Raw genomic sequence first — 24,138 nt, forward strand, 5'->3', positions numbered from 1 at the left:
CATCAAAGTGAAACGCTTGGCAACTCGACTGGGTTAGAGGTCAATTTGAGGCCCTTACTACTCAAGAGGAAAGGGGAGCACAAAAGAAGCTACCGGACATAAAATAGTTTCATGTTTTACTCTTCACTGAGTTGAAAGTCAAAACAGTTAAAATTATTCGTTAAAAGGATGAAAGGACTATAAAATATCCCTTCAGGGGCTTCCTTGGTGGCACAGTGGTTAAGAATCCGCCTGCTAATGCAGGGGACACAGGTTCGAGCCCTGGTCTGGGGAGATCCCGCATGCCGTGGAGCAGCTAAGCCCGTGCGCCACAACTACTGAGCCTGCACTCTAGAGTCCACGAGCCACCACTGCTGAGCTCACGTGCCACAACTACTGAAGCCCGCATGCCTAGAGCCCGTGCTCTGCAACAAGAGAAGCCACTGCAATGAGAAGCCTGCTCACCGCCCCCAAGAGTAGCCCCGACTCGCCACAACTAGAGAAAGCGCGCGCACAGTAACAAAGACCCAATGCAGCCAAAAATAAATTAAAATAAATAAATTAATTTAAAAAATATATCCCTTCAGGTAAAAGTTTGCATGTCCGTGTATCTTCCCCTAGTTAAGTCCCCTCACCCGCTGCTTCTAACGTGTAAAGGAGTTGAAATGCCAATTCAATCCTAACACTTGCAGCAGCCTGTTACCTCCCACGACTGTCCCCTCTCCCTTATCCAGAAAGCAGAAGGCAATTTAGTGAGAAAGTAGAAACCAGTAAGGACATTTCCCCGTAACCCAACTCCTGGCACATTTGCCTGAAGGCACCGTGCATGAGGCTAGATGGGAGTTATTCAGGGTTACCTGTAGGTAATCATCAAGTGGTTTGAATTCCACAACCTTGACCGTTCTTCTTTGTCACTAATAGACTCATTAAGAATATCTCAATGCAGAACCAGGAGGCTTAAAAAACAAACTTGTAGATGAACCTGGCCTTAACAACGTCAGTCCTAAGAACCTGCTGTATATAGCACAGGGAACTCTACTCAATACTCTGTAATGACCTATACGGGAAAAGAACCTTAAAAAAACAAAAGATTCACTGGTAACTGATTCACTTTGCTGTACCCCTGAAACTAACACAACATTGTAAATCAACTATACTCCAATAAAAATTAAAAGCAAAACAATGTCAGTCCTTACTAGACATCAAATTGTGGATGACTGACAGGGACCTACTTCCTAGTCGTTAGCCCCATCGGTACACTATAGAGAATGGGAACCCAAGAGCTCATTTGCTCCAGCATTTTTCACACTGTGGGTTTGAAATCGATTAAATATGTCTTGACCAGCACTTAAAAAAATAAGACAAGATAGAAAATATCAGAGTGCATAGCATGTGGTAAGGTAATATTACTTCATGAAACTTTGCAGTTGCCCCCTTGAGTGTATGTGAGTGTGTACTGGGACACAAATGTTTTTTTATTTTTCACTTCGGGTTTCAGTTCAGTTTATAAGTTATTGATCTAGATGTTAGATTCTAGATCATCTCATTATGTATTGCAGATTTTGGAAACTAAAGCCCAGAACAGTGAAGACACTCGTCCACGGTTGGTAGGAAGAGTAGGAACTCAGACCTGCATCTCAGTCTCTTAGTTAATGTTTCCCCTTCTTCTCACCAGCCCAGAGAGAATAGCAATAGTAACAGCTAATATTCAGTGAGTAATTACTATGTGCCAGCCGCTGCACTAAACACATCATCTTATTTCATAGGAAAAGGGGGTTGTTTGGCTTTGTGTTTTATTTCAAGTAAATGTTAATGGCTGAACAGTGAGTTAGTGCTGTAAGCTGTGGCTAGAACAGATACAGAAGCTGTGAGTAAACATTTAAAGTTTTTATAGCAATTTGACACAGTAATTTTATGTCTGTTGACTCTAGTAATAAAAACATTGGCTTGCATTTTATGTCTTTAATAAACACTTTTCTAGCAATTCATTTTCATTGTAGTTTATAAAAATATCGGTCCATGATGGACTAGGAATAAGAACAAACTGGTTCTTCTCCACAGATAGTTTGAGAAGCACTGACTTCGACCCAGCAAGGCCAACACCTTTGTCCCTTGAGGCCTCTGTAGTCCTTTTGAAGTGCCAGGTTGTCATAGATACCCCTGGAAGAGGCAGATTGCTGGATGCAAGCCCCCTAGCAGCAGAGAAGGGGTTACTGTGTTATCTAGAGCCAATGAGGGACAGCTGCCCTTGTCTTGGGAATGACTAGTGGAAAAGGCACTAACGCCAATAAATATTCCAAAGCTTTCATTTACTTCAGAACTCGAGGAAGTGGGACTGATGGGGATGCTTTCCCTCTCTGGGAAAGCAGAAAGAGCTCCTTCTTTGTAAAGTTGCCCCATGAGAAAAATTTCAACACAGAACAAATTAAATTCTCATTTCCCAAGACTCTCAGTCAGAGTGGTAAGAGCAGAGGGATGATGCTACAGAGGTCTTTGGAAAAATAAGGCTCCATTAAAGGGAGCCTGTGGATGTCCTTGACATGCAGGCTCTGTAGAGGGAAGCACACTTCATAAATCCTGCGGGAGTGCTTTTTGGCTGAATCCTAAGATTTGTACGAAGAACTGTTTTGAGTGAATCATTGTGTCTTTGCATCTTCTGGAATTCTGAAGACTGCAGCCAAGGAGTTAGCAAGGCTGAGCACTGGACTGAGCATTTAATCAGTTGAATGCTTCCTTATGTTTTTTTTCCTGGTTTGTTCTCATAACAAGTGACCTTCGTCCAACTCCTAGCAACACATGATTGTGGAATGTTCCCTCCTGAGGAATACTGCCTTGTTTTTTCATTCTGAACACACTGAAAATCTCTGAAAATTCAGATGACCTTGTTTGGACAATGATAATAATGTAAGCTAACAGTACGTGCTGTGTGCCCAGTGTTTTACATCTGTATTATATTTTACGTACGTATTTACTTAGTGTTTACATACTAAGTGTCCCAACAGCCCTGGTCAAATGGGGGCACAGGGGAACTAAGGCTTAGAAAAATTAGGTCACTTACCTGATGTAATTTGGTTCAGTCCTCAGCTTCTGCATTTCTATATTTCCTGCAGATTCATATCAACATCCTTGCACAAGTGAGACAATGCCAGAACTCCAAAGTCATGACATTTTCATTGATTCCTTCTACCTGAAAACAGTATCAGGGCCCGCTTCCTTGTGGTTTTGATTTTGAATACATACCACCTATTGAATAATTCAGGAGTGGAATGATGCATATATAATTGTAGGTCCTGCAAACTCAGAAGTGCCCATGGTAATAATAGCTAGCATTGATTGAAGACGTTCTGCATAACCTGTCCATGCAGTAGTTTTTACCTGCATTCTGTTACTTAATCTTTCCACACCACCTCCTCCTTATCCCTATTTCTGCTTTCTTTTTCTTTTTTTTTTTTTTTTTTGCCGTACACGGGCCTCTCACTGTTGTGGCCTCTCCCATTGTGGAGCACAGGCTCCGGACGTGTGGGCTCAGCGGCCGTGGCTCACGGGCCCAGCTGCTCCGCGGCATGTGGGATCTTCCCGGACCGGGGCACGAACCCATGTTCCCTGCATCGGCAGGCGGACTCTCAACCACTGTGCCACTAGGGAAGCCCCAAAATTTTTATTTAAAAAAAATTTTTATTTTATATTGGAGAATAGTTGATTAACAATTTTTTTTTCTAATAACGTTTTTTTTCTTCCCCTGTGCCTCGCTGCTTGTGGGATCTTAATTCCCTGACCAGGGATCAAACCCTGCATTGGAAGCACAGAGTCCTAACCACGGGACTGCCAGGGAAGTCTTTCTGCTTTATTTTCTTACAGCACTTTTACATGGTCTGTTCACACTAGCATACTTCAATTTACTTAACTGTATCTATTACTCCCTCTCCCCCACTAGAATGTAAGCTCCATGAGGGCTGTGTGTCTTTTTAGCTCAATGATAGAAGTCCCCAGCAAGTAAAACCCGGTCTGGTACATAATAGGTGCTCAAATATTTGTTGAGTGAATGAATGAACTGTCTCTATAGGTAAATATCACTGTCATCACAAACTGAGGTTTGTGGTATTAAATAATGTGCTTAAATGGGAAGCAGTTACTCCTTTTTACTTCAAGATCAGTTTTGAAATGTGAGTGATAATAGCTTCCTTTCTCTGCTACATTACTGGAATGAAAATCTTAACACACAAAAGAAGAGGATGCTTTGACACTTTAGATACCCTCCTTAGAGCAGATAAGCAGTATGTATTTGTTAAATACGTATATTGGGCCTCTCATCTGCGGTAGTAACGATAGCAAGTATTAAGGTAAATAAGATATCTTTTTCTTCTATCCTGTTGTGGTGCCCCCAGGTTTTATAACAGAGTGGAGGACAAGCTTTGTATGAATGACTCGCTAACACAAGACAGCTTCTGTTGAAGCAGTCGTGGGCTTCTCATGAGATAGAATTTCAGAGCTGCGAAGGGCCTGAGAGCTGTCTAGGCCAGCCTCCCCACCTCTCCCCCCAGATGCCAGATTGTGGACTCAGGTCCTCCTTCACAGGACAGCCCGTTCCACTGATGTACAGAAGCATTGTTATTGGATGTCTGCATTGTCAGAAAATTCTTCCTACTGAGCTGAAATGTATCTTCAGGTAACTTCTCCCCATTGGTCTGCGTTCTGCTGTCCAGGGAATGACAGAATAAATGAAATCATCCTTTCCCGGTCAGCCCTTCAGATATTGGTCTGTCTGTACTCCTCCTTGGGTTGCTCTTGTCCCAGTCCCTCAGACCTTCTGCCTGGCATCTTTCCAGCCACTTCCCCATCCTGCTGCCTCCTGTTGGCACGCTCTCCAGCTTGTTCACGTACAGTTTGTGTCCTCCAGGGCTCCAGGTGTGCTGTCGGGGTGACATCCATTGTGTTTTGGCAGCTGCACCACCCTGTTGACTCCTTCACACCCACGAAATCCTTGAGTGTGAACTATTGTCGAACGCAAGGGGGAAGAAAGTATTGCACAGATGGAACTAAGGATTACTGATGATTATGAAAAGTAATGGTGATGTCTGTAGACACTCTGTCCTCCATTTCTTTGGGCACTCCTGCCACACCCAAGACAATTATGATAAGAACAACTATTTATTGCATTTGGACTGTGCGTAAGACACTGTCCTAGCCACCTTACATATACTTCCTATTTAACTTTCAAAGCAACCGCATTCATAGGTATGATGAAACTCTGTTACACTTGAGGAGACAGATTAGGAGAGATTAACTAACATGCTTAAGATCACGTATCTTGTAATTAGTAGAGCATGGATAGGAATCTGTCTGACTACAAAGAGGACAGGCTTAGCAATTCAAGGCTCCAAGTTTCATTCTCTCTGAAAAACATGCACAGGAAGGTATTTTAAAGGAGTTATGATATCTTCTTCCTGTCCTCTGAAGGAGGAAAGGATCCACGTTATTGTGTTTCTACTCTCTGCCTGCTGTTCCATATCTGTTTATCTCATTTAGTCCTCAGGACAATTCTATGAGGAGAGCACTGTTGTCATTAACCATTTGACAGGGAAGGAAACCGTGGCTCAGAGAGGATAACGCTGTCACTCACAGAGCTCCCTGAGCCCAGAGCCTACATGCTTTCTGCCATACTATGCCATTTCTCAGAGAAGATTTTTAACTCAACCCTAACTGCCTCCCTCCCAGAGGGTCTCTGACCATGACTGTCTCCCCTCTCCTGTGCAGCATTACCGGACTTACTGACTTACTATATTACCTAAGTGGAAACAAGAGAAAACCCTCACGAAATTAGATGAGCATTCACTCATTGGTAAAGGCTTCCTATATGCATATCTTTGAGCCAAGGATCAGCCTTAGAAGCCAAGTAAGGAGCCAGCTGAAGTTACTAGAGCTCAGCTCAGATGTGGCCCATCATGCTTCCTTCTCCGGTTGTAGGACCCTATACATAAATCCATGGTGAGTGCAATGGCTGCTGTCAAGACCTGATCATTAGTGATGCTCACTTGAGGGCCATGGACCCTCCAGCCTTCAGACTGAATTAACTTACTTGCCAAATCACAGGTCCAGAAATCTAGAGACCACCAGTAAGACTCTTGACAAATCACATTACTAATCTTTGCATTTGCATGAAATGTAAGTGTTCACAAAATGCCTTTTACTTATATTATTCCATTTGTTCCTCCCACCAACCTGGTAACAGAGGCCAGGCAGGGGTTCATTGCCCTGTTCTGCAAATAGGGAATCAGAAACTCCGAGAGACTCAGAGACTGGCTCAGAGCCTCACAGTCTCTAGGGCAGAGCCCGGACACAGTTCATTCAAGCTGTGAATCCTGCCCTTGCACTCCTGCCCCTTCTCCCTTTACTCCTCTCTCACACTGTGCCCCAAACTTCTTGTATATCTCTGCCCTTGCCACTGGCCCATTAACTAAGAACAGTCACCGGTTCAGAACGAACTTCACTAGACCAAGTAGGGACTGCTCTTTTTCAGGCTTCACATCCCATGCCATCTGGTCACCCTGACTTTGTACAGAACAGATGCGATGGTTTACAGGTTGTCATCAGTCTTCACCATCACTTGGGAAGTCCAGTTGAGTCTGCAGCTCTAAGCTGCCATACATGTTCTTTTTCCCCAGGCAAGTACCTGTGTACTAATCTTAATGTCACGCTAACCATTTGAAAATCTTAAAACTCTACTTGGTTTCTCTAGGGTGGACAGTAAACTGAGAAATTGCCCTGGAAGCCAAGGCTTTCCTGTGGATTGGCTCAGGCAAGATCATCTGACTTAAAGCTCACTCTGCGCTTGGCCAATGGGCAGAGGCTGCAGTCTCCACACCGCCCCGCTCAGAGTTGAAGTCTGCTGACCCCCACCCTGTCCTGTCTCTAATCTAGCCTCCCTTCTAAAATGTTGTCATTTCATATACGTTCTGTGATTAGAATCAGATTGTATGTAACCTTTTGGAAATGGCTTTTTTCTACTCAGCATAATTCCCTGGAGGTTCATCCAAGTCATGATATAGATTTTTGTTTTGGTTTATTATCTAAAGTCCATACATTAAATGAAAAAATTTTTAAGTTTAGGTTTAATTAATTTTTTTAAATTTTCACTTAGACTTAAAATATATATATATATATTTTATTTTATTTTTGGCTGCGTCGGGTCTTAGTTGCAGCACGCAGGATCTTTCGTTGTGGCGTCCGGGCTCCAGAGTGCGTGGGCTCTGCAGTCTCTGTATTTGCGGTATGTGGGCTCTCTAGTTGTGGCTTGCGTGCTCAGTAGTTGTGGTGTGCGGGCTTAGTTGCCCTGCGGCATGTAGGATCTTAGTTCCCCCACCAGGGATCAAACCCGTGTCCCCTGCATTGGAAGATGGATTCTTAACCACTGGGCCACCAGGGAAGTGCCTCACTTAGATTTTTGATGGGGGTGTGAGTGCGTGTGTTTTTAATTCACTAACATCTGTAGCAGAAGTTACAGAAGCTAGATGTGCTACTTCCTAGCCAGGAGCCCTTGTTGATAGCTTGATCTTTTTGAGCCTTGGTGTCCTCACTTTTAGAATGAGCATAATAATTAGAACTTTATATTTGACTTTTTAAAGTTTCAAGGAGGAGAAGCACCCATATTCCCCTCACTAACGAAGTTTATTGTAAAGATGCAGGACAACGTCTTCTTTAGCCACAGGGTAGCTCAGTACTTCAGGTATTGGGATAAACAGCAGGCCTCGTGCATTGTTTATGTGTGACCCCCTGTCATTCCTATTATCCAGGAGAAAAGATCTGAAAGGGTTGGTTGGCTGATTCCAATATAGAGAACCTGTAATGGCCCACACCAAACCCCTTGAAGGTGTCCTCTCGAGGCCCTCTTGTCGATGTGCTAGGGGAATCTATTAACGTCTCTGTCTGGCCACCTGTCAGAACCAAGCAAAGATGCCTTGGGAGGTGATGCCCCCTTTGCAGGAGGTATTCAGTCTGAGGCTGATGGCCACATATCAGGTATGGGACTCCCCAGAGAGTACAGCTGATCCCTGGCTTTAGTCCTTTGTAGATGAAGGGCAGATATATTTCATTCAGAGTAAAACACACGAAGTCCCCATTCAGTCCATGTGCTCAGAAGGGTCTCTGCATGTGAAAGGTCCTTAAGGCTTAATGGACCCCCAACCAGGACAGCGTTTCACAAGATTTATAAGGAGCAGAATTCAACGGCCAAGAACACCTTTGGCCAACTATAAAGCCCTCTACAAATACTAGTGATTTCACAAAGTCGTCTGATTTAACATGAATTCAGTGTCATCTAAGTAGCATTTTGGTTATGTTCCACTAGGAAGGAAATTTCCGTGTGTGTGTGTGTGTGTGTGTGTGTGAGAGAGAGAGAGAGAAACAGAGAGACAGAGAGACAGAGATTTTTAAAAATAAGTGACCCTGGTTTGTCATAGCTATTCAGGTTAAACAGGAAAATGAAAACACACACATACACAGACACACACACTCACACACACATCTGCTTGTGTTTCTGAAAGGAGACAGCAGAGTTCAGTATAGAGCTGGAAACAAAGCCAGCTGGTTCCTTTGAAATGTCAGTGGGCAGGAACCTACCGACTCCCATGATAGCTTGCGGATTTCTTCTGATAACAGTTACAAAGTGGCCAGCAGGTAGGAACAAAGGTCAGTCCAGGCACATCCGGGGTCCTGGGCTGTGATACAGTATCTAAAAACAAACATAGATCATTGAAAGCTTAGGAGTTCGGGCTCCTTCCTCAGACTCCACGTTTGAGATGCAGAGAGGAACTAAACTACATCTTTGTATATTTAATCTAACAATTTTTTTCCCTTTTCAACGTTCAAAATAACCCATTTCTTAGATCAGGCTGAGCCTGGGGAAATGAGAGTATCACCCGCCCTGGGTTGAGCCCATCCCACTTGAAGACTGTAAATAGCTTATTCCACTTGGCAGGGGTCCTCCTCACCTTGGTAATGAGTAATTCCTGCTGGCTGCTGCTGACCCCAGGCTGAAGCAAGGCCTTCAGAGCACAGAAGGAGATCTGTGTGCCCCTTTGCTTCTTGGCTTCTGAACAGCCCAGCCCTGCCTGGAATCACTGGGCATTGACACTGTAGCGATGCCTGAGACCAGATGACAGATCTTCATTTTTCATGATGAATCCTACCGTTTTGATTTTGTGGATCTTGATAGGAATAGGAGCAGTAAGGTATGTCTTTGCATATCCCTTCCCACCCTAGACCCCAAGTCCTGAGGGCCCCTTCACCACCTATGCTCCCTTTTATCCCAGTAATTGCCATATTTTCTTGTCTTTTATGATTTTTCTGTCAGCTGCACTAAAACGTGAGCACCTTCTGGGCAGGGACAATGTCTTTTTTTCTTGGTCTCTCCTGCCCCTAGCAAAATGCCTAGCATGTAATAGGTGCTCTATAAATGTTTATTGACTGAACATAGAAGAACCAGAGTGCGTCCGTAGGAAGGTGAGCAGGATCCATAGGAAGGGGGAGGCCCTGGAATCCAGGTCACACGAGGAGCTGGTGTGTGTGGTGTGTCGGGAGGCTGCAGTGGACAGGATAACGGACGCCCAAAGATGTCCACGTCTTCATCCCCTGCACCTGTGAATATGTTATGTTACGTGGCAAGGGAGAATTACAAATTGCAGGTGGGATTAAGGTTACTAACCTGCTGCCCTGAACATCGGGAGATTATTGTGGATTATCCAAGTGCTCAATGTAATCACAGCGTTCTTTTTTTTTTTTTTTCGTACGCAGGGCTCTCACTGCTGTGGCCTCTCCCATTGCGGAGCACAGGCTCTGGACGCGCAGGCTCAGCAGCCATGGCTCACGGGCCCAGCCGCTCCGCGGCATGTGGGATCTTCCCGGACCGGGGCACGAACCCATGTCCCCTGCATCGGCAGGCGGACTCTCAACCACTGCGTGACCAGGGAAGCCCAATCACAGGGTTCTTATAAGAGGGAGGCAGAAGGGTCATGGTCAGAGCAGAGGACATGATGACAGAAGCAGAGATTGGAGTGACATGGCCACAAGCCAAGGAACACAGGCAGCCTCTAGAAGATGGACGGGCGCAAGGAACAGATTCTCCCCTAGAGCCTCCGGAAGAAACACATCTCTGCCGACACCTTCACCTTAGCCCTGTGAGGCCCATTTCCGACTTCTGACCTCCGGAACTACAGGATAATACATTTATATTGTTTTAAGCCCACTAAATTTGTGATAATGTGTTACAGCAGCAGTTGGAAACTAATACAGAGGCTAATCGTAGTGGAAAGAACCTAACAGAGGGCATGAACCTGGAAAAGGAAATGGCCATGTGGGAATAGCTCAGTTAACATCCAAAGAGACCTTCCCGGCTGAATCACCAGAGATCAAAATTAGTTGACAGTACAATCGGAATTGGTTACTAGCTCAATGTGTGCCACCTCTAGCCACCTAGGTAGTGAGTGTCTCTGATAACTCGGGAGAAGCCCTAGTACATCTACTGTAAAAGAGTCTGTCAGACCTGGGTGTGAGTTCTTTGCCACCTGTAACTGTATGGTCTTCAGCAAGTTATGTAACCTCTCTAAGCCATAGTCGTCTTATCTGCAAACTGGGGACAAATCTGTCTCTTAATTAGCAGGGTTGATGTGAGGATTACATAAGATAACACATGTAATGTCCTTAACATAATGCCAGTCACATGGTAAACACTAACTGCTTTCTATTGCTACAAATATACATACAGTCATGTTTATAACAGCAGTCTTTGAGGTATCACTGTACTCCTCACTGACTAGCTCATGTGTAGAGTCTGTGGTGAGTTCTGGGAACAGAAATTCGAGAAGAACAACCAGGATGGTTAAAAGACCCTAAATCAGGTTCTGTAAAAAGAATGGCCAAATGAATGGGGAGGTTTGACATGAAGCTCTTTGAAATATTTTCAGCACTGGTTACATGATTTGTGGGATCCAGTACAAAATGAAAGAGTGGGTTCCCTCATTCAAAAAATTATTAAGAATTTCAAGGGACTTCCCTGGTGACGCAGTGGTTGAGAGTCCGCCTGCCGATGCAGGGGACACAGGTTCGTGCCCTGGTCCAGGAAGATCCCACATGCCGCGGAGCGGCTAGGCCTGTGAGCCATGGCCGCTGAGCCTGCACGTCCGGAGCCTGTGCTCCGCAACGGGAGAGGCCACAATGGTGAGAGGCCCGCGTACCGCAAAACAAAAAACAAAAAAAGAATTTCAAGATGATGACAACAGAGCATTAAAGGAGCACAGGGCCCTGCTGCACAGTTCACACACCCATGACATGGCCCTGAGTATCATCATGTAAAAGTGATAGATTCACTCTGTGAGGCAGTGGCGACAGCAGCAAGAAAGTGAACAAGTCCAAGGCCTTGAAAAATGATGACAGTGGGGACCATGATCACAATGAAGAAAACATCACATAGAAAGATGGTGAGAAGGAAGCGTAGAAATGGGACAGGCGTCAGAGCAGCAGCAAGAGGAAGGCTGTTGTCCTGGATCTGAGAGCATCCCTTGCAGTACAACTACGCTTTCTGGTACTTCAGGAGAACCCCAGGCCATCCCACCCGCTCACAGAACTTTGAACAGAATAGCAGCCAGGTTGATACCTTTGATACCTCCTGTCCTGGAAGTTTGACAGCAACATGATAGCTCCCTGCACTCTGACAGGTCACAGTGACTTCTTCCAAGTAGGAATTCTTCAGAGAAGGAACTAATCCTATCTGGGGGATGATGCAAATAAAAATAGTGGCAAGTGAATTATTTTCCTGTGGAAGGGTTTGGCATCCTGTTGCTGGAAGAATCTCATCCTGGCCATGCTGCGGGAATAGTTCACAGTTGGGGGGGAGATCTGTGGGCGTGTGGTCTCTGTGTGGTTTCAGGAAGACATTATTTCAATATAGCATAAGACTGGAAGTGACCTAGGAACCACAGCGTGAATCTGGTCATGTGTGTGTGTGTCCGAAATGGGTGGGAGGTGTCCAGCCAGTCCTTCCTTCTGCTCACTGAAGGGACATCTATGAGCCTCACACTCCCCTTTTGCACCCATTCCTACCCTCCAGCATTGCTGACTTTAGAAAGCAGAGAAACGGAAAATGTGACTTTGTAATAGACACACTTTGGTTTTTAATGGGGTTCTGTGGAGGGGAGTTAGGCCTTTTTTTTTTTTTCTTTTTTTTTGCTATGTGCTGTCCAGATGCCTCTTGGGCATTCTGTTGTGTTCTTCTCACGCTGTGACATCGTGACCACATGTATGAACCAGCACGGTCACCTGAGGGTGGTCAGTGTTGTGAAGGTCTGTGCATCCAGGAAAAGCTTTCTGTTGGAGTGTCCTGGAATAGCTGTAAATGCTCTCTGCTAGCTCTGCCTTGAAATTACTGGGACGTTTTGTTGATTTCTTTTCCCTCTTCCCCCAAGCCCACCATGTTCTAAAAATGTGTTTCTTATTTGGTACAGTCTCTGCTCATGCCCTCCCTTCTTCCCTCCTGCGGTGGTGCTCTCTTTCCTTCTGAGGCACGGCTGCACTTAGCATTCCATCCAGTGGGCTACACTGGTTTCACTGAGGCGGCTTGGAAGGGATGATGCCTTGGTCAATTAAACTGGAGCAGAATCCAGCCAGATTAGGAGCTAGATCATAATGCGTGTTCTAAGTGCAGGAATTGGAGCTGAAGACAGCGACGGAAATCATTTTGCCAGGTGAGCAGGGCCTGTGTGTCCAGCCTGTTTCCGTGGGCTCTTGCGTGCCCCTTTTGGGGGAAGGGAAATGGGAAGCTGGTTGATGGTGGCCTTAATGTTTTATTTGGTAGATTCTGTGATTCTGAAAGTGAGACATCTGAAGAAAAGGCGGCCTTGATGGATGCCGTCATGTGCATGGCTGTGCCTGTCTCTAGTGGCTGGAAAAACCTACCTCCCGTTCTCATCACCTGGTAAACCCAGGATTTAAATACCAGGATGATCCAGAATGCCCAGACAGAAACCTCTTAAAGGTTGACACAAGCATGCTCTTAAAACGACCTCTCATCAGAGCACCTACGATTCAAATAAGTAATGATTAAGAGTCATACAGCAACCTCCAAGTAGCTTATTTGATTCTTGTAAGTGAAGATTGCAGTTCTTTGAATTAAGACTTTCTTTAAAAACATATCCTTGAAGGCTAGGAGGATCCTCAGAGAAAGATATGAGCATGACAGGCATTTCCTTTTTGTGTATAGATTAATTTCTTCTCACTTTCCAACTTCTGAACACCCTCTAATTAATGCTTTTTCCTTAAAAAAGTAGAGGAGTAAAGGGGCCAAATAGAGGTGCTTCTATTACAAATAAAGTCAGGTTGGATAAGAAGATCAGGCAAAGATAGAAACTCCAGGAACATAAAGAATGAATTCTGGGGGGCTTCCCTGGTGGCGCAGTGGTTGAGAGTCTGCCTGCCGATGCAGAGGACACGGGTTCGTGCCCCGGTCCGGGAAGATCCCACATGCCGCGGAGCGGCTGGGCCTGTGAGCCATGGCCGCTGAGCCTGCACATCCGGAGCCTGTGCTCCGCAACGGGAGAGGCCACAACAGTGAGAGGCCTACGTACCGCAAAAAAAAAAAAAAAAAGATACAAAGTGCAAGACACACGTAGGAACTGGAAAGGTCTTCAACACACCCCATCTCCCCTCCCCGGGCTCTTGTTTTCTTTGGACTGCCTTTCTTCTTTGCCTGCTTTTAGTTTCCTGTTCCCTTATAACTTTGGGTCACATGAGGCTTTGACTTGCCTTGGAGCCAGAAACCTCAGGTTTTTATCAAGAGTCTAGAGCCAAGCACTCTCTGACCAGAATTTCAGTATCTCTTATACCAGATTCCTGAGTAAGAGTCTGATAAGCCAAGCTCCTGAGACTTTGTGACCTGAGCTCTCCTCTGATGGGTGGAGGGGGAAGGGATTGGTAGTGGGGACAGGGCTCTGGAGTCTGTCCAGATTCAAACAGAGCTCTACCACTTACTAGCCGTGTAACCTTGTGGTAGTTACTTAGCTTTTCTGTGTCTCTGTTTGTTCCTCTGTAAAATGGGGGTACATTGGCACCTACTGCAAGAGGTTATTGTGAGGATGAAATAAAATAATCCTTGTTAATGATTATAAGAAAGGCACTAAGTCCTCAATATGTGTTAGTTCTTTTTTTTTAATTTGTTTTGTGGAAAAATATACATAACATAAAATTTACCATTTTAACCATTTTAAAGTGTACAGTTCAGTTCAGTGGCATTAAGTACATACACCTTTTTTTTGTGTTTTTTTTTTCTGGCCACACCACACAGCTTGTGGGATCTTAGTTCCCCGACCAGGGATCTAACGGCGGTCACAGCAGTGAAAGTATGGATCCCTAACCACTGGACCGCCAGGGAATTCCCAAGTACATACACATGTTGTACAACCACTACCATTGTCCATCCCTAGAAGTTATTCATCATTCTAAACTGTAGCTCTTGTTTTTAAATTATCATTGTTATTATTATTCAGATATGACTGCTTGGGTCCACCTTTTGGAAGGGTGTGATGGGGATGTTCCCCAAAGACAGGAACATAGTGGGTAGGCACCCTCCGTGTCTACTGAAAATATTACACTCTTAAAATTCTTTAAGCCTTACAGATCACTTTTACACATTATTTTATGCAATCCTCCCAAGGAAGGACTTCTTAAAGTAGGAAGGGGTTATAATCCTTATGTTACAGGAGACCCACCTGAGGTTTAGGAAATCTGAGTTCCCCAACTTCTCCAGTCTTCTTACTTGTACAGTCAGGACTCAAGGTCAAGTCTTCTCATCCAAGTTCGTGCCTTCTCCATGACCCCTCAGAGACGTGATTACTCAGACAAGCTTTATACCATTTGTTTGTAGTTCCTATTACATACGCTATTTCAGCTTATGAGAAGGAAGGGAAGAATTTCAGATTGGAACTTGTGGGTGGGTTTTATCGGGGAGGTACAGGCCTTCAAGAGGTCTGTTGGCTGGTTTAGTTTACCAGTCTTCATCCTAACATATAGGAAAAACAATAATTAGCTTTATTGTATACTGTGGTGACTCTGTGAAAGCCAAAGAGTGGAGGGATTGCTTAACGGATCTCTTAATTTTTACTTTGGGAAAGTCCTGAAATATCTGCTGGAAACCAATGGCATTACTAAGTGAGTGTTTTAAAGCGAGATAGTGAAAAAGGCACTGTTAGAATCAAAATGGGCGAGTGTCTGCTGGTGTCTTATGGTTTAGAGAGAGAAACATACTGTGTATGACTGGCTGGATTAAATTGAAAAGATTAAAGTGGAAAAGACCTTTGCCAAATACCAAAAATCTGATAAAAAGTCTTCATTTTATACAAAAACCACAGGAAGGAAGCTTGTGTGGACTCAAGCTACCTCACAGCACCTTTCTAGCAACTAGATTAATGTTTGCTATTAGGCAGTGTTTCCATTAAAGTAATGACCACTTTTTTGGGTTAGATGCTTGCCTTCCATTTGGCACTTAGGCTCATTTCCTGTCACTTGTTCTAAAAGAAAATCACTCAGGATAACTGAGCACCTTAGTGTGGTGAGCTTTCATTATGTCTGTTTTGATTATTCTTTTTGTATGAAACTTACAGATTCTCCTGTGCCCTTTCATAGCAAGTCACATATCTTCTCTTTGACTTTCAGCCTGATCCCACCCCATCTATGCCACCCTGATCTCACCCTATCTATGCTGCTCTATTTTCCTTAACTCTACGGTACCAGTTATATTGATTTCCTTGTAATTCTCAAATATGTTATATTCAGCCAGTCTCTGTGTCTTTACCCATGCCTTTCCTGTACCCATGTGTAATACCTTTCCCCTTTATCCATCCTGAACATTTCGGTCCTTCACTGGCAACAAAATCCAACTTATTCGCTAAGCCTTTCTTTTCATTTCTTATTTTTTATTTATTTATTTTTGGCTGCGTTGGGTCTTCGTTGCCGTGAGCGGGCTTTTTCTCGTTGTGGCGAGAGGGGGCTGCTGTTCGTTGTGGTGCGCAGGCTTCTCATTGCGGTGGCTTCTGTTGTTGTGGAGCACGGACTCTAGGCACGCGGGTCAGTAGTTGTAGTTGTGGCTCATGGGCTCTAGAGCACAGGTTCGGTAGTTGTGGCGCACGGGCTTAGTTGCTCCACGGCATGTGGGATCTTCCCGGACCAGGTCTCAAACCCGTGTGCCCTGCACTGGCAGGCGGATTCTTAACCACTGCGCCACCAGGGAAACCCTCTATGCCTTTCTTGATCATTTTAACCCATATAGATTTCATCCTGCTGTGAGTTTGTATAGCTTATAAATTACTACCGTCATTTATTGAGCACCTATTAAGGGCCAGTCCCATTATCTCTACTCCTCATTACAAATACACAAGGTAATCATTGTCATCCTCATTTTATAAAAGAGGAAACCGAGGTTTCAAAAAGATTAGGTAATTTGCCCAGAGTCAAACACCCTAAAATGCTAAGCTGAGGTTAGAACTGCAAGGATAACTGATTCTAAAGCTCTCCCTCTTTCTACCTATGCTGTCTCCTAACTACATACCACCCAGCTACATATGTTCTCTAAGTGTTTTATGTGTGCTAGTTTTTTCTCCTCAACTGGCTCTTAAAATCAGGGACTGTATAATTTAAAAATTGTATTCAACTGCTGGTTGCAGAGATCCTTTACTATGGCTTCAATAAGATAGAAGTTGATTTTTCTCTCACTTCAAAGGAGTCCAGAGAAAGCTGGCCAGGGCTGATAATGTGGACCCTAAGAGAGCATCATGGTCCAAGCCTCTTTTAGCTCTTCCCTCTGCCATCCCCAGGGTGTGAGCCTTATCCTTGTGTTTACAAGATGGCTTCTGGAAGTCCAGCCATCATTTTTGTGTTCCAGGCAAGGTGGAAGAAAGGATGAAGGGAAAAGAGTAGGCCTTCCAGTTGAATTTTAAAGACCTTTTCTGGAAGCCTCACCTTGCAACTTCTGTTTGTATCTCATTGGGCACCACATCTGCAAGGAGGCAAGGGAAATATTTTTTAGCTGAGTACACTGATGCACTGAACAATGACGGTAGTCTGTTTCCGAGAAGGATACAGATGTTGAACAGGCAGCTAGTTTCTGCCACAGAGACCCATGTCACGATCTTCTTTTATATTTGCATAGCACCTAGAAGGTGTTCAGTAAACACTGGTGGACAGTCTAATGTAGAGAAATAGTGGAAAAAGGTAATTTAGAAAACTGATAAATGAAGAAACTGAAGAGACAGGTAGCCACATGCGATTTCTAAGTATTTTTATTTTTATTTTTATTTATTTATTTATTTATTTGCGGTACGTGGGCCTCTCACTGTTATGGCCTCTCCCGTCGCGGAGTACAGGCTCCGGATGCGCAGGCTCAGCGGCCATGGTTCACGGGCCCCGTCGCTCCACGGCATGTGGGGTCTTCCCGGACCGGGGCACGAACCCGCGTCCCCTGCATCGGCAGGCGGACTCTCAACCACTGTGCCAGCAGGGAAGCCCTCTAAGTATTTTTATAAAAAAGAAAAAAATATCCACTGTCTTCTCCCTAAACAACCCTGCTGTTATTCAGGCTTCCTGTATGGAATGAATGCTTAAAAAATTAACATCAAGATTAAGAAAATAAGGCCAAGTCATTTGAAATTATTTTGACTAGATTCATGGTTGTTTCTTTCAGCCTTCATTCTTTGCATACATTTTATTTCCATTAACAAAATTGGAATCATAAAATGTTCTGTTTTGCAGAAGGACTCATTGCAAACCACCACTACTGACAAAATGACCAGTACTCAGGAATAGCTGATGAGCACTTAGAGAAAAAGAGTAGATTACATTTCCAATAGAAATTAGTGCTATGCATTTCTGCAGCTCTTCTGAGTTTCTTATTTTGACTTGCAAAATAATTCGAACGCTTTAAAGAAATATCTATGGTAATTACCTGAAGTGTTTCACCAGCCCACAGATTAACATCCAGAGAGGGTCTTTGTTTGAGATTAAAAGCACATTTTGTAATTTTTAATTTTGTTGTATTTTTAAATTTAGAAGAACGAATAATACATGGAACATCTATATGCCCTATACACAGCATTACCAATTGTTTACAGTTTAGCCCATTTGCTTTATCATTCTCTCTCTCCCCCACCCCTCCCCCTCTCTTTTTCTATAGTATGTAGGTATGACTTTTTTTCTGAAATTTGGAGAGTAAATTGGCGATATCATATGTTAGGAGACCCCTAAACACTGCAGAATACTTGCTGAGAAAAAGATATTCTCTTATATAACCACAACAGTATGATCAAAACAAGAAGTTAACATTGATACAACACTGTTATCTAATACATGGTCCTTAGGCAAATTCCATTAATTGCCGCAGTAATGTCCTTTATAGCCGTTTTATTTTCCCAGGGCAGCATCCAGTCTTAGGTCATGTGTCACATTTGGTTGTCATGTCTCTTTAATCTGGAACAGTTCCTCAGCCTTTCTTTAATGTTCTCTAACTTGACATTTTTAAAAATATGGGATAGTTATTTGGTAGAATGTCCTTCAGCTTGGGTTTGTCTAACTTGCCTCATGATGACATTCAGGTTATACCTTGTTGGCAGGAATTCCACAGAAGTGGTACTCGGTCCTTCTTAGAGCATTATATGAGAAGGCACATGATATTGGTTTGTCTTAATAATACCACTGAAATTGACTTGGATTGCTGGTTAAAGTAGTGTCTGCCAGATTTCTCCACTGTAAAGATACTATTTTTCTTTTGTAATGAATAAATGATTTATAGGAGGTTTTTGGGAACTATGTAAATATTCTGTTCCTTAGCCAATATTCATCTACTAGTTATAGCTTCCACTGATGATTTCCAAATTCCATCATTCCTTCTATTTTCATTAGTTGTCATTTTACTGTGAAAACAGGTTTCTCTCCTAAGAGAGAGTTTCGGATGCTGTGTGGCTATATGTTTCTTTTTTTTCCCTTAAGCCAGTTTCTTTTTTTTCTTCCATTTTTTATTTTACAGCACTGTGTACGTTTAAGGTGTATAGCATGACGATTTCACTTACACACATCATGAAATTATTACCGCAATAACTTTAGTGAACCTCCATCATCTCCTATAGATACAAAATTAAAGAAAGAGAAAAACAATTTTTTATCTTTGTGATGAGGAAAAGGAAAAATTTTTTCCTTTGTGACGAGTCTTTCATTTATACTTTCATTTATAGTGTACAGCAGTGTTCATTTTATTTATCATGTTGTACATGACACCCCTACTACTTATTAATGTTATAACTGGAAGTTTGTACTTTTTGACTACTTTCATCCAGTTCCTCCTCCCCCTACCCTCCCACCTCTGGTAACCACAAATCTGATCTCTTCTTCTATGAGTTTTTGGTCTATTTGTTTTTGAAGTATAATCAACCTATAACACTCTGTTAGTTCCCGGTACACAACATAGTGATTTGATATTTCTGTACATTTCAAAATGATCACCATGATAAATCTAGTTTTCATCCATCACCATACAATGATATTACATAATTATTGACTATATTCCCCATACTGTACATTTCATACCCGTGACTCATTTATTTTATAACTGGAAATTTGTACCTCTTAATCTCCCTCACCTATTTCTCTCCTCCTCCCACCCCTCTGGCAACCACATGTTTGATCTCTGTATCTAAGAATCTGTCTCTGTTGTGTTATGTTTGTTCATTTGTTTTGTTTTTTAGATTCTGCATGTAAGTGAGATCATACAGTGATTGTCTTTCTCTGTCTGACTTATTTCACTTAGCATAATGCCCTCCAAGCCCATCCATGTTGCTGCAAATGGCAAGATTTCATTTTTTTTTATCATTAATATTCCGTTGCACATGTATGCCACATCTTCTTCATCCATTTGTCTATTGATGGGCACACAGGTTGTTTCCATATCTTAGCTATTGTAAATAATGCTGTAATGAACATAGGGGTGCATATAGCTTTTCAAATTAGTGTTTTCATTTTCTTTGCATAAATACCCAGGAGTGGGATTGCTGGATCATATGGTAGTTCTAGTGGCTGTATGTTTCTGAGACTTTGTCTTAGTCTGGTAGGGTTGCTATAACAAGATACCATAGACTGGGTGGCTTAAACAACGAAAATTTATTTCTCACAGTTCTGAAGGTTGAGAAGTCCAAGATCAAGGTGCCAGCCAATTCGGTTACTGATGAGAGCTCATCTTCTGGCTTGCAGACAGCCACCTTCTCGCTGTAGCCTCACATGGTGGAGAGAGTGTACTGATGACTCTCCCTCTTTTTATAAGGGCATTAATCCCAACATGGGGTCTCCACCCTCATGATTTCATCTAAAACTAATTACCTTCCAAAGGCCCTAGCTCCTAATACCATCACATTGAGGGATTAGGGCTTCAACAGATAAATTTAGGGGGAACACAAACATTCAGTCCATAACAGACTTTATAAAGAAAAAAAATACCCCCCATTGTAAGAAGATGGTGTCTCCCTTGGGCTGGGTAACTGTGATAGTGAGCGTTGCAGCCCATGCATAGTAAAAGTGATTCCTTACTCTGTCCTATGTAACCGGGGTCCCCGCCTCCCAGGCCACACAGCAAGAGGTGAGCAGTGGCTGAGCGAGCGAGTGAAGCTTCATCTGCCCCTCCCCATTGCTCCCCATGGCTCGCATTACCGCCTGAACCATCCCCCTGCCCCGTCCATGGAAAAATTGTTTTCACGAAACCGATCCCTGGTGCCAAAAAGGTTAGGGGCCGCTGCTCTATGATATAACCCTTTTATACTATTCTCATTTTTATTATCAAGTGCTTCAGGAATTTGGCCGCTCTCCTCTTGTTTTAGCACAAAAGTCTGTTTCTTACGTGTTGCTATCAGACAAATCTGGATTTAAATTCCATACTTCCAGTTGTGTATGTGACATTGAGTACCTTCTTTGGACTTCAGTCTCTTTGCCTGTTAGAAAAGGATGACAAGACCTATTTCAACGTGTTGTTGGGGGAGGGAGGAGTAATGAGATAATGTATGCGAAAGTTTGTAACACGGTATCTGATATAAGAAAGTAGTTAATAAATACGTTTTCTGTCTTTAATTTAAAATTCCAATTTTTAGTGACCTGGTTTTGCAAGTTTCTTCACTTGCGAGAGGTTATATGCTTGACTTGCATAGAGAAGTTAGATGATCTTCTTAGATGTGAAGTCTGCATCAGAAAGAGAAAGGTTTAGTGGTATCTACCAACTTTTAGATGATTCATGTGGTTATATCAGTTTTATTCCTTCCTTTTTTCCTATCTTCCTCTTTCTTTCCTTTCATTTGACATGTATTTAATGGCATTTGCTATGTGCAGTCACTACTGTAGGCCCCAGGGACAGCAGCAAACATTTCCTGACCTGTCATCAGTTATATTCTAATCAAAGAAGACGGAGGATAAATATAGAAAACCACATTTTCAATTATGCATGGTAAGTGCTTTGGAAAAAACATAAAGCCAGGAAGGGGAATAAGGATTGTGAGGGGGTTGCTATTTTATTAGATGATCAGAGAAGAACTCACTGATAAGGGGACATGTGAGCAGAGACATGAAGGAGATGAGAGAGCCAGTCATTAGAGTGACTGAGGCAGAAGCCTTCCAGGCAGAGGAAATCTTTCAAAGAGAAGACATCTAAGGAAGAGAATGACTTACTGAGAGTTGATCCAAGGGAATCATGAAAGAAGCCAAAGCAGTTCTGTGGAGCACAGCAACACGCCAGCTCCCTTCTGTGAGTGTGCATATTGGCAAAAGCAGAATGGCCAGATGGAGGTCAGGGCTTGTGGCAGCTGTAGGGGCTGCAATTCAGCCCCGTCTTCAAAAAAGAATGTGCTTTCTTCCCGCAAGCTGCAAGGAGCGGCCTAATAATAATAATAATAACAATAATATTTTATCCTGTAGCCACACCTACTGGCTTAGTTGCTATGATAAAATCCTGTCAACTTTCAGTCAGACCATGGTTGGGAAGCACTGTAATGGGCATTTGCTAGTTTTTGACATCTCAACATCCATTTTCCTCTTCTTTTGGTAAACATATTCTAATTTCTCTCTGGTGAACTCCCCCTCCCCTACTTGCAGTCCATGAGCTTTGGGTCGGCTCTAACTCTGGCTACAGGAATGGAACCTATGACTCCTCTTAAAACTATGAGTGTACCTGTTCCCCTGGCCACTGCAACTGGGATTCATCTGCAGTCAGTCAGGACCAACTAGTCTTTTGCCAAAGCTGCTGGGAGAAAAGCAAGTGCTCACTTCCAGTTCACCTGAACCTGGGGGAATGTCGCCTGGAGCTGCTGGAGCCATATTGGTGCTACCACTGAAAAGTCTGTCCAGAACTGTGTTACACAGCAAAAGCAGAGCCAGGAGATGAATAGGGAGAAATGGGATCCTGTTGTCATTTTTACCCCACTGGATCAGGACATTCTTAAAGCCAAAACTATCCCAAGAACTTTCAGTTCTGTGATATAACAAATTCCAGTTATACTTAAGCTGGTATAGGCTGTATTTTCTGTTAGTTTCCATTAAAAGAGGTTTACCTGGTACAACAGACTTCCTCATTTCATTTAATTCAACCACTGTTAAAAGTCAATTAGGGGCTTCCCTGGTGGCGCAGTGGTTGAGAGTCCGCCTGCCGATGCAGAGGACAAGGGTTCGTGCCCCGCTCCAGGAGGATCCCGCATGCCGCGGAGCAGCTGGGCCCTTGAGCCATGGCCGCTGAGCCTGCGCGTCCGGAGCCTGTGCTCTGCGACGGGAGAGGCCACAACAGTGAGAGGCCCACGTACCACAAAAAAAAAAAAAAAGAAGTCAATTAGGACTCAATAAAAATACAAATAGCCCAATTAAAAATGGGCAACAGATTTGAATAGATACTACAGACTAAATATTTGTATCCCCTTAAAATTCATTATGTTGAAATCTACTCCTCCATTGTGGTGGTATTAGGAGGTGGGGTCTTTGGGAAGTGATTAGGTCATGAGAGCAGAGCCCTCATGACTGGGATTAGTGCCCTTGTAGAAAAGACCTCAGAGAGCTCCCTTACCCCTTCTGCCATGTAAGAACACATGAAACGACTGCCTTCTCTGAACCAGGAAGCGTGCTCTCACCAGACACCGAATCTGCCAGTGCCTTGATCTTGAATTTCCCAGTTTCCTGAATTATGAGAAAGAAATTTCTGTTGTTTATAAACTACACAGTCTGTGGTGTTCTGTTATAGCAGTCTGAATTGACTAAGGCAATAGATATTTCTCCAAAGTAGACATACAAATGGCTAATAAGCTCTTGAAAAGATGCTCAACATCATTAGTCATTAGGGAAATGCAAACCAAAGCCACAATGAGTTACAATTTCATATCTCCTAGGATGGCTTCAATCAAAAATACAGACAGGGACTTCCCTGGTGGTCCAGTGGTTAAGACTCCGCACTCCCAATGCAAGGGGCCTGGGTTTGATCCCCGATCAGGGAACTAGATCCCGCATGCTGCAACTAAAGATCCCGCATGCTGCAACTAAAGATCCCACATGCTGCAACTAAAGATCCTGCATGACACAACAAAGATCCTGCACGTGGCAATGAAGATCTTGTGTGCTGCAGCTAAGACCCAATGCAGCCAAACAAATAAATGTTTTTTAAAAAATACAGACAATAACAAGTTTTGACAAAGATATGGAGAAGTTGAAACCTGTGTACATTTGGGAATGTAAAGTGATGCAGCTGCTTTGGAAAACGGTCTGGCAGTTTCTCAAATAATTAAAGTTACCATGTGACCAGCAATTTGGCTCTTCAGTATATACCCCAGAGAAGTGAAAGATATGTCTACAAAAAGCCTTCTATGAAAATGTTCATAGCAGTTGTATTTATAATAGCTTAAAAAATGGAAAACAACTCAAATATCCATCAATAGGAAATGGATAAACACATTGTGACATAATCATACAAATGAATACTACTCAGGAATGAGCTAGTGATACATACAAAAACATGAATGAATCTAGAAACACGCTGAATGAAAGAAACCAGACCTAAAATAATATAGTACATGGTATGACTCCATTTATATGAAATCCAAGAACAGGCAAAACTAATCT

At 43.2% G+C, this 24,138-nt stretch overlaps 1 protein-coding gene and 1 pseudogene across 1 annotated transcript in view; both read left to right on the forward strand.

Annotated features, from left to right (window-relative positions):
- Nucleotides 1–23,935, forward strand: part of LOC125961306 (eukaryotic translation initiation factor 4E type 2-like) — a 118,992-nt pseudogene extending 95,057 nt beyond the window's left edge.
- LOC117197352 (translation initiation factor IF-2-like) overlaps nt 1–24,138 on the forward strand; it is a 69,383-nt gene that overhangs the window by 17,256 nt on the left and 27,989 nt on the right. The window lies entirely within an intron of this gene.

Source organism: Orcinus orca, chromosome 1 (genome assembly GCF_937001465.1).
Source record: "Orcinus orca chromosome 1, mOrcOrc1.1, whole genome shotgun sequence".
NCBI classification, from domain to species: Eukaryota; Metazoa; Chordata; class Mammalia; order Artiodactyla; family Delphinidae; genus Orcinus; species Orcinus orca.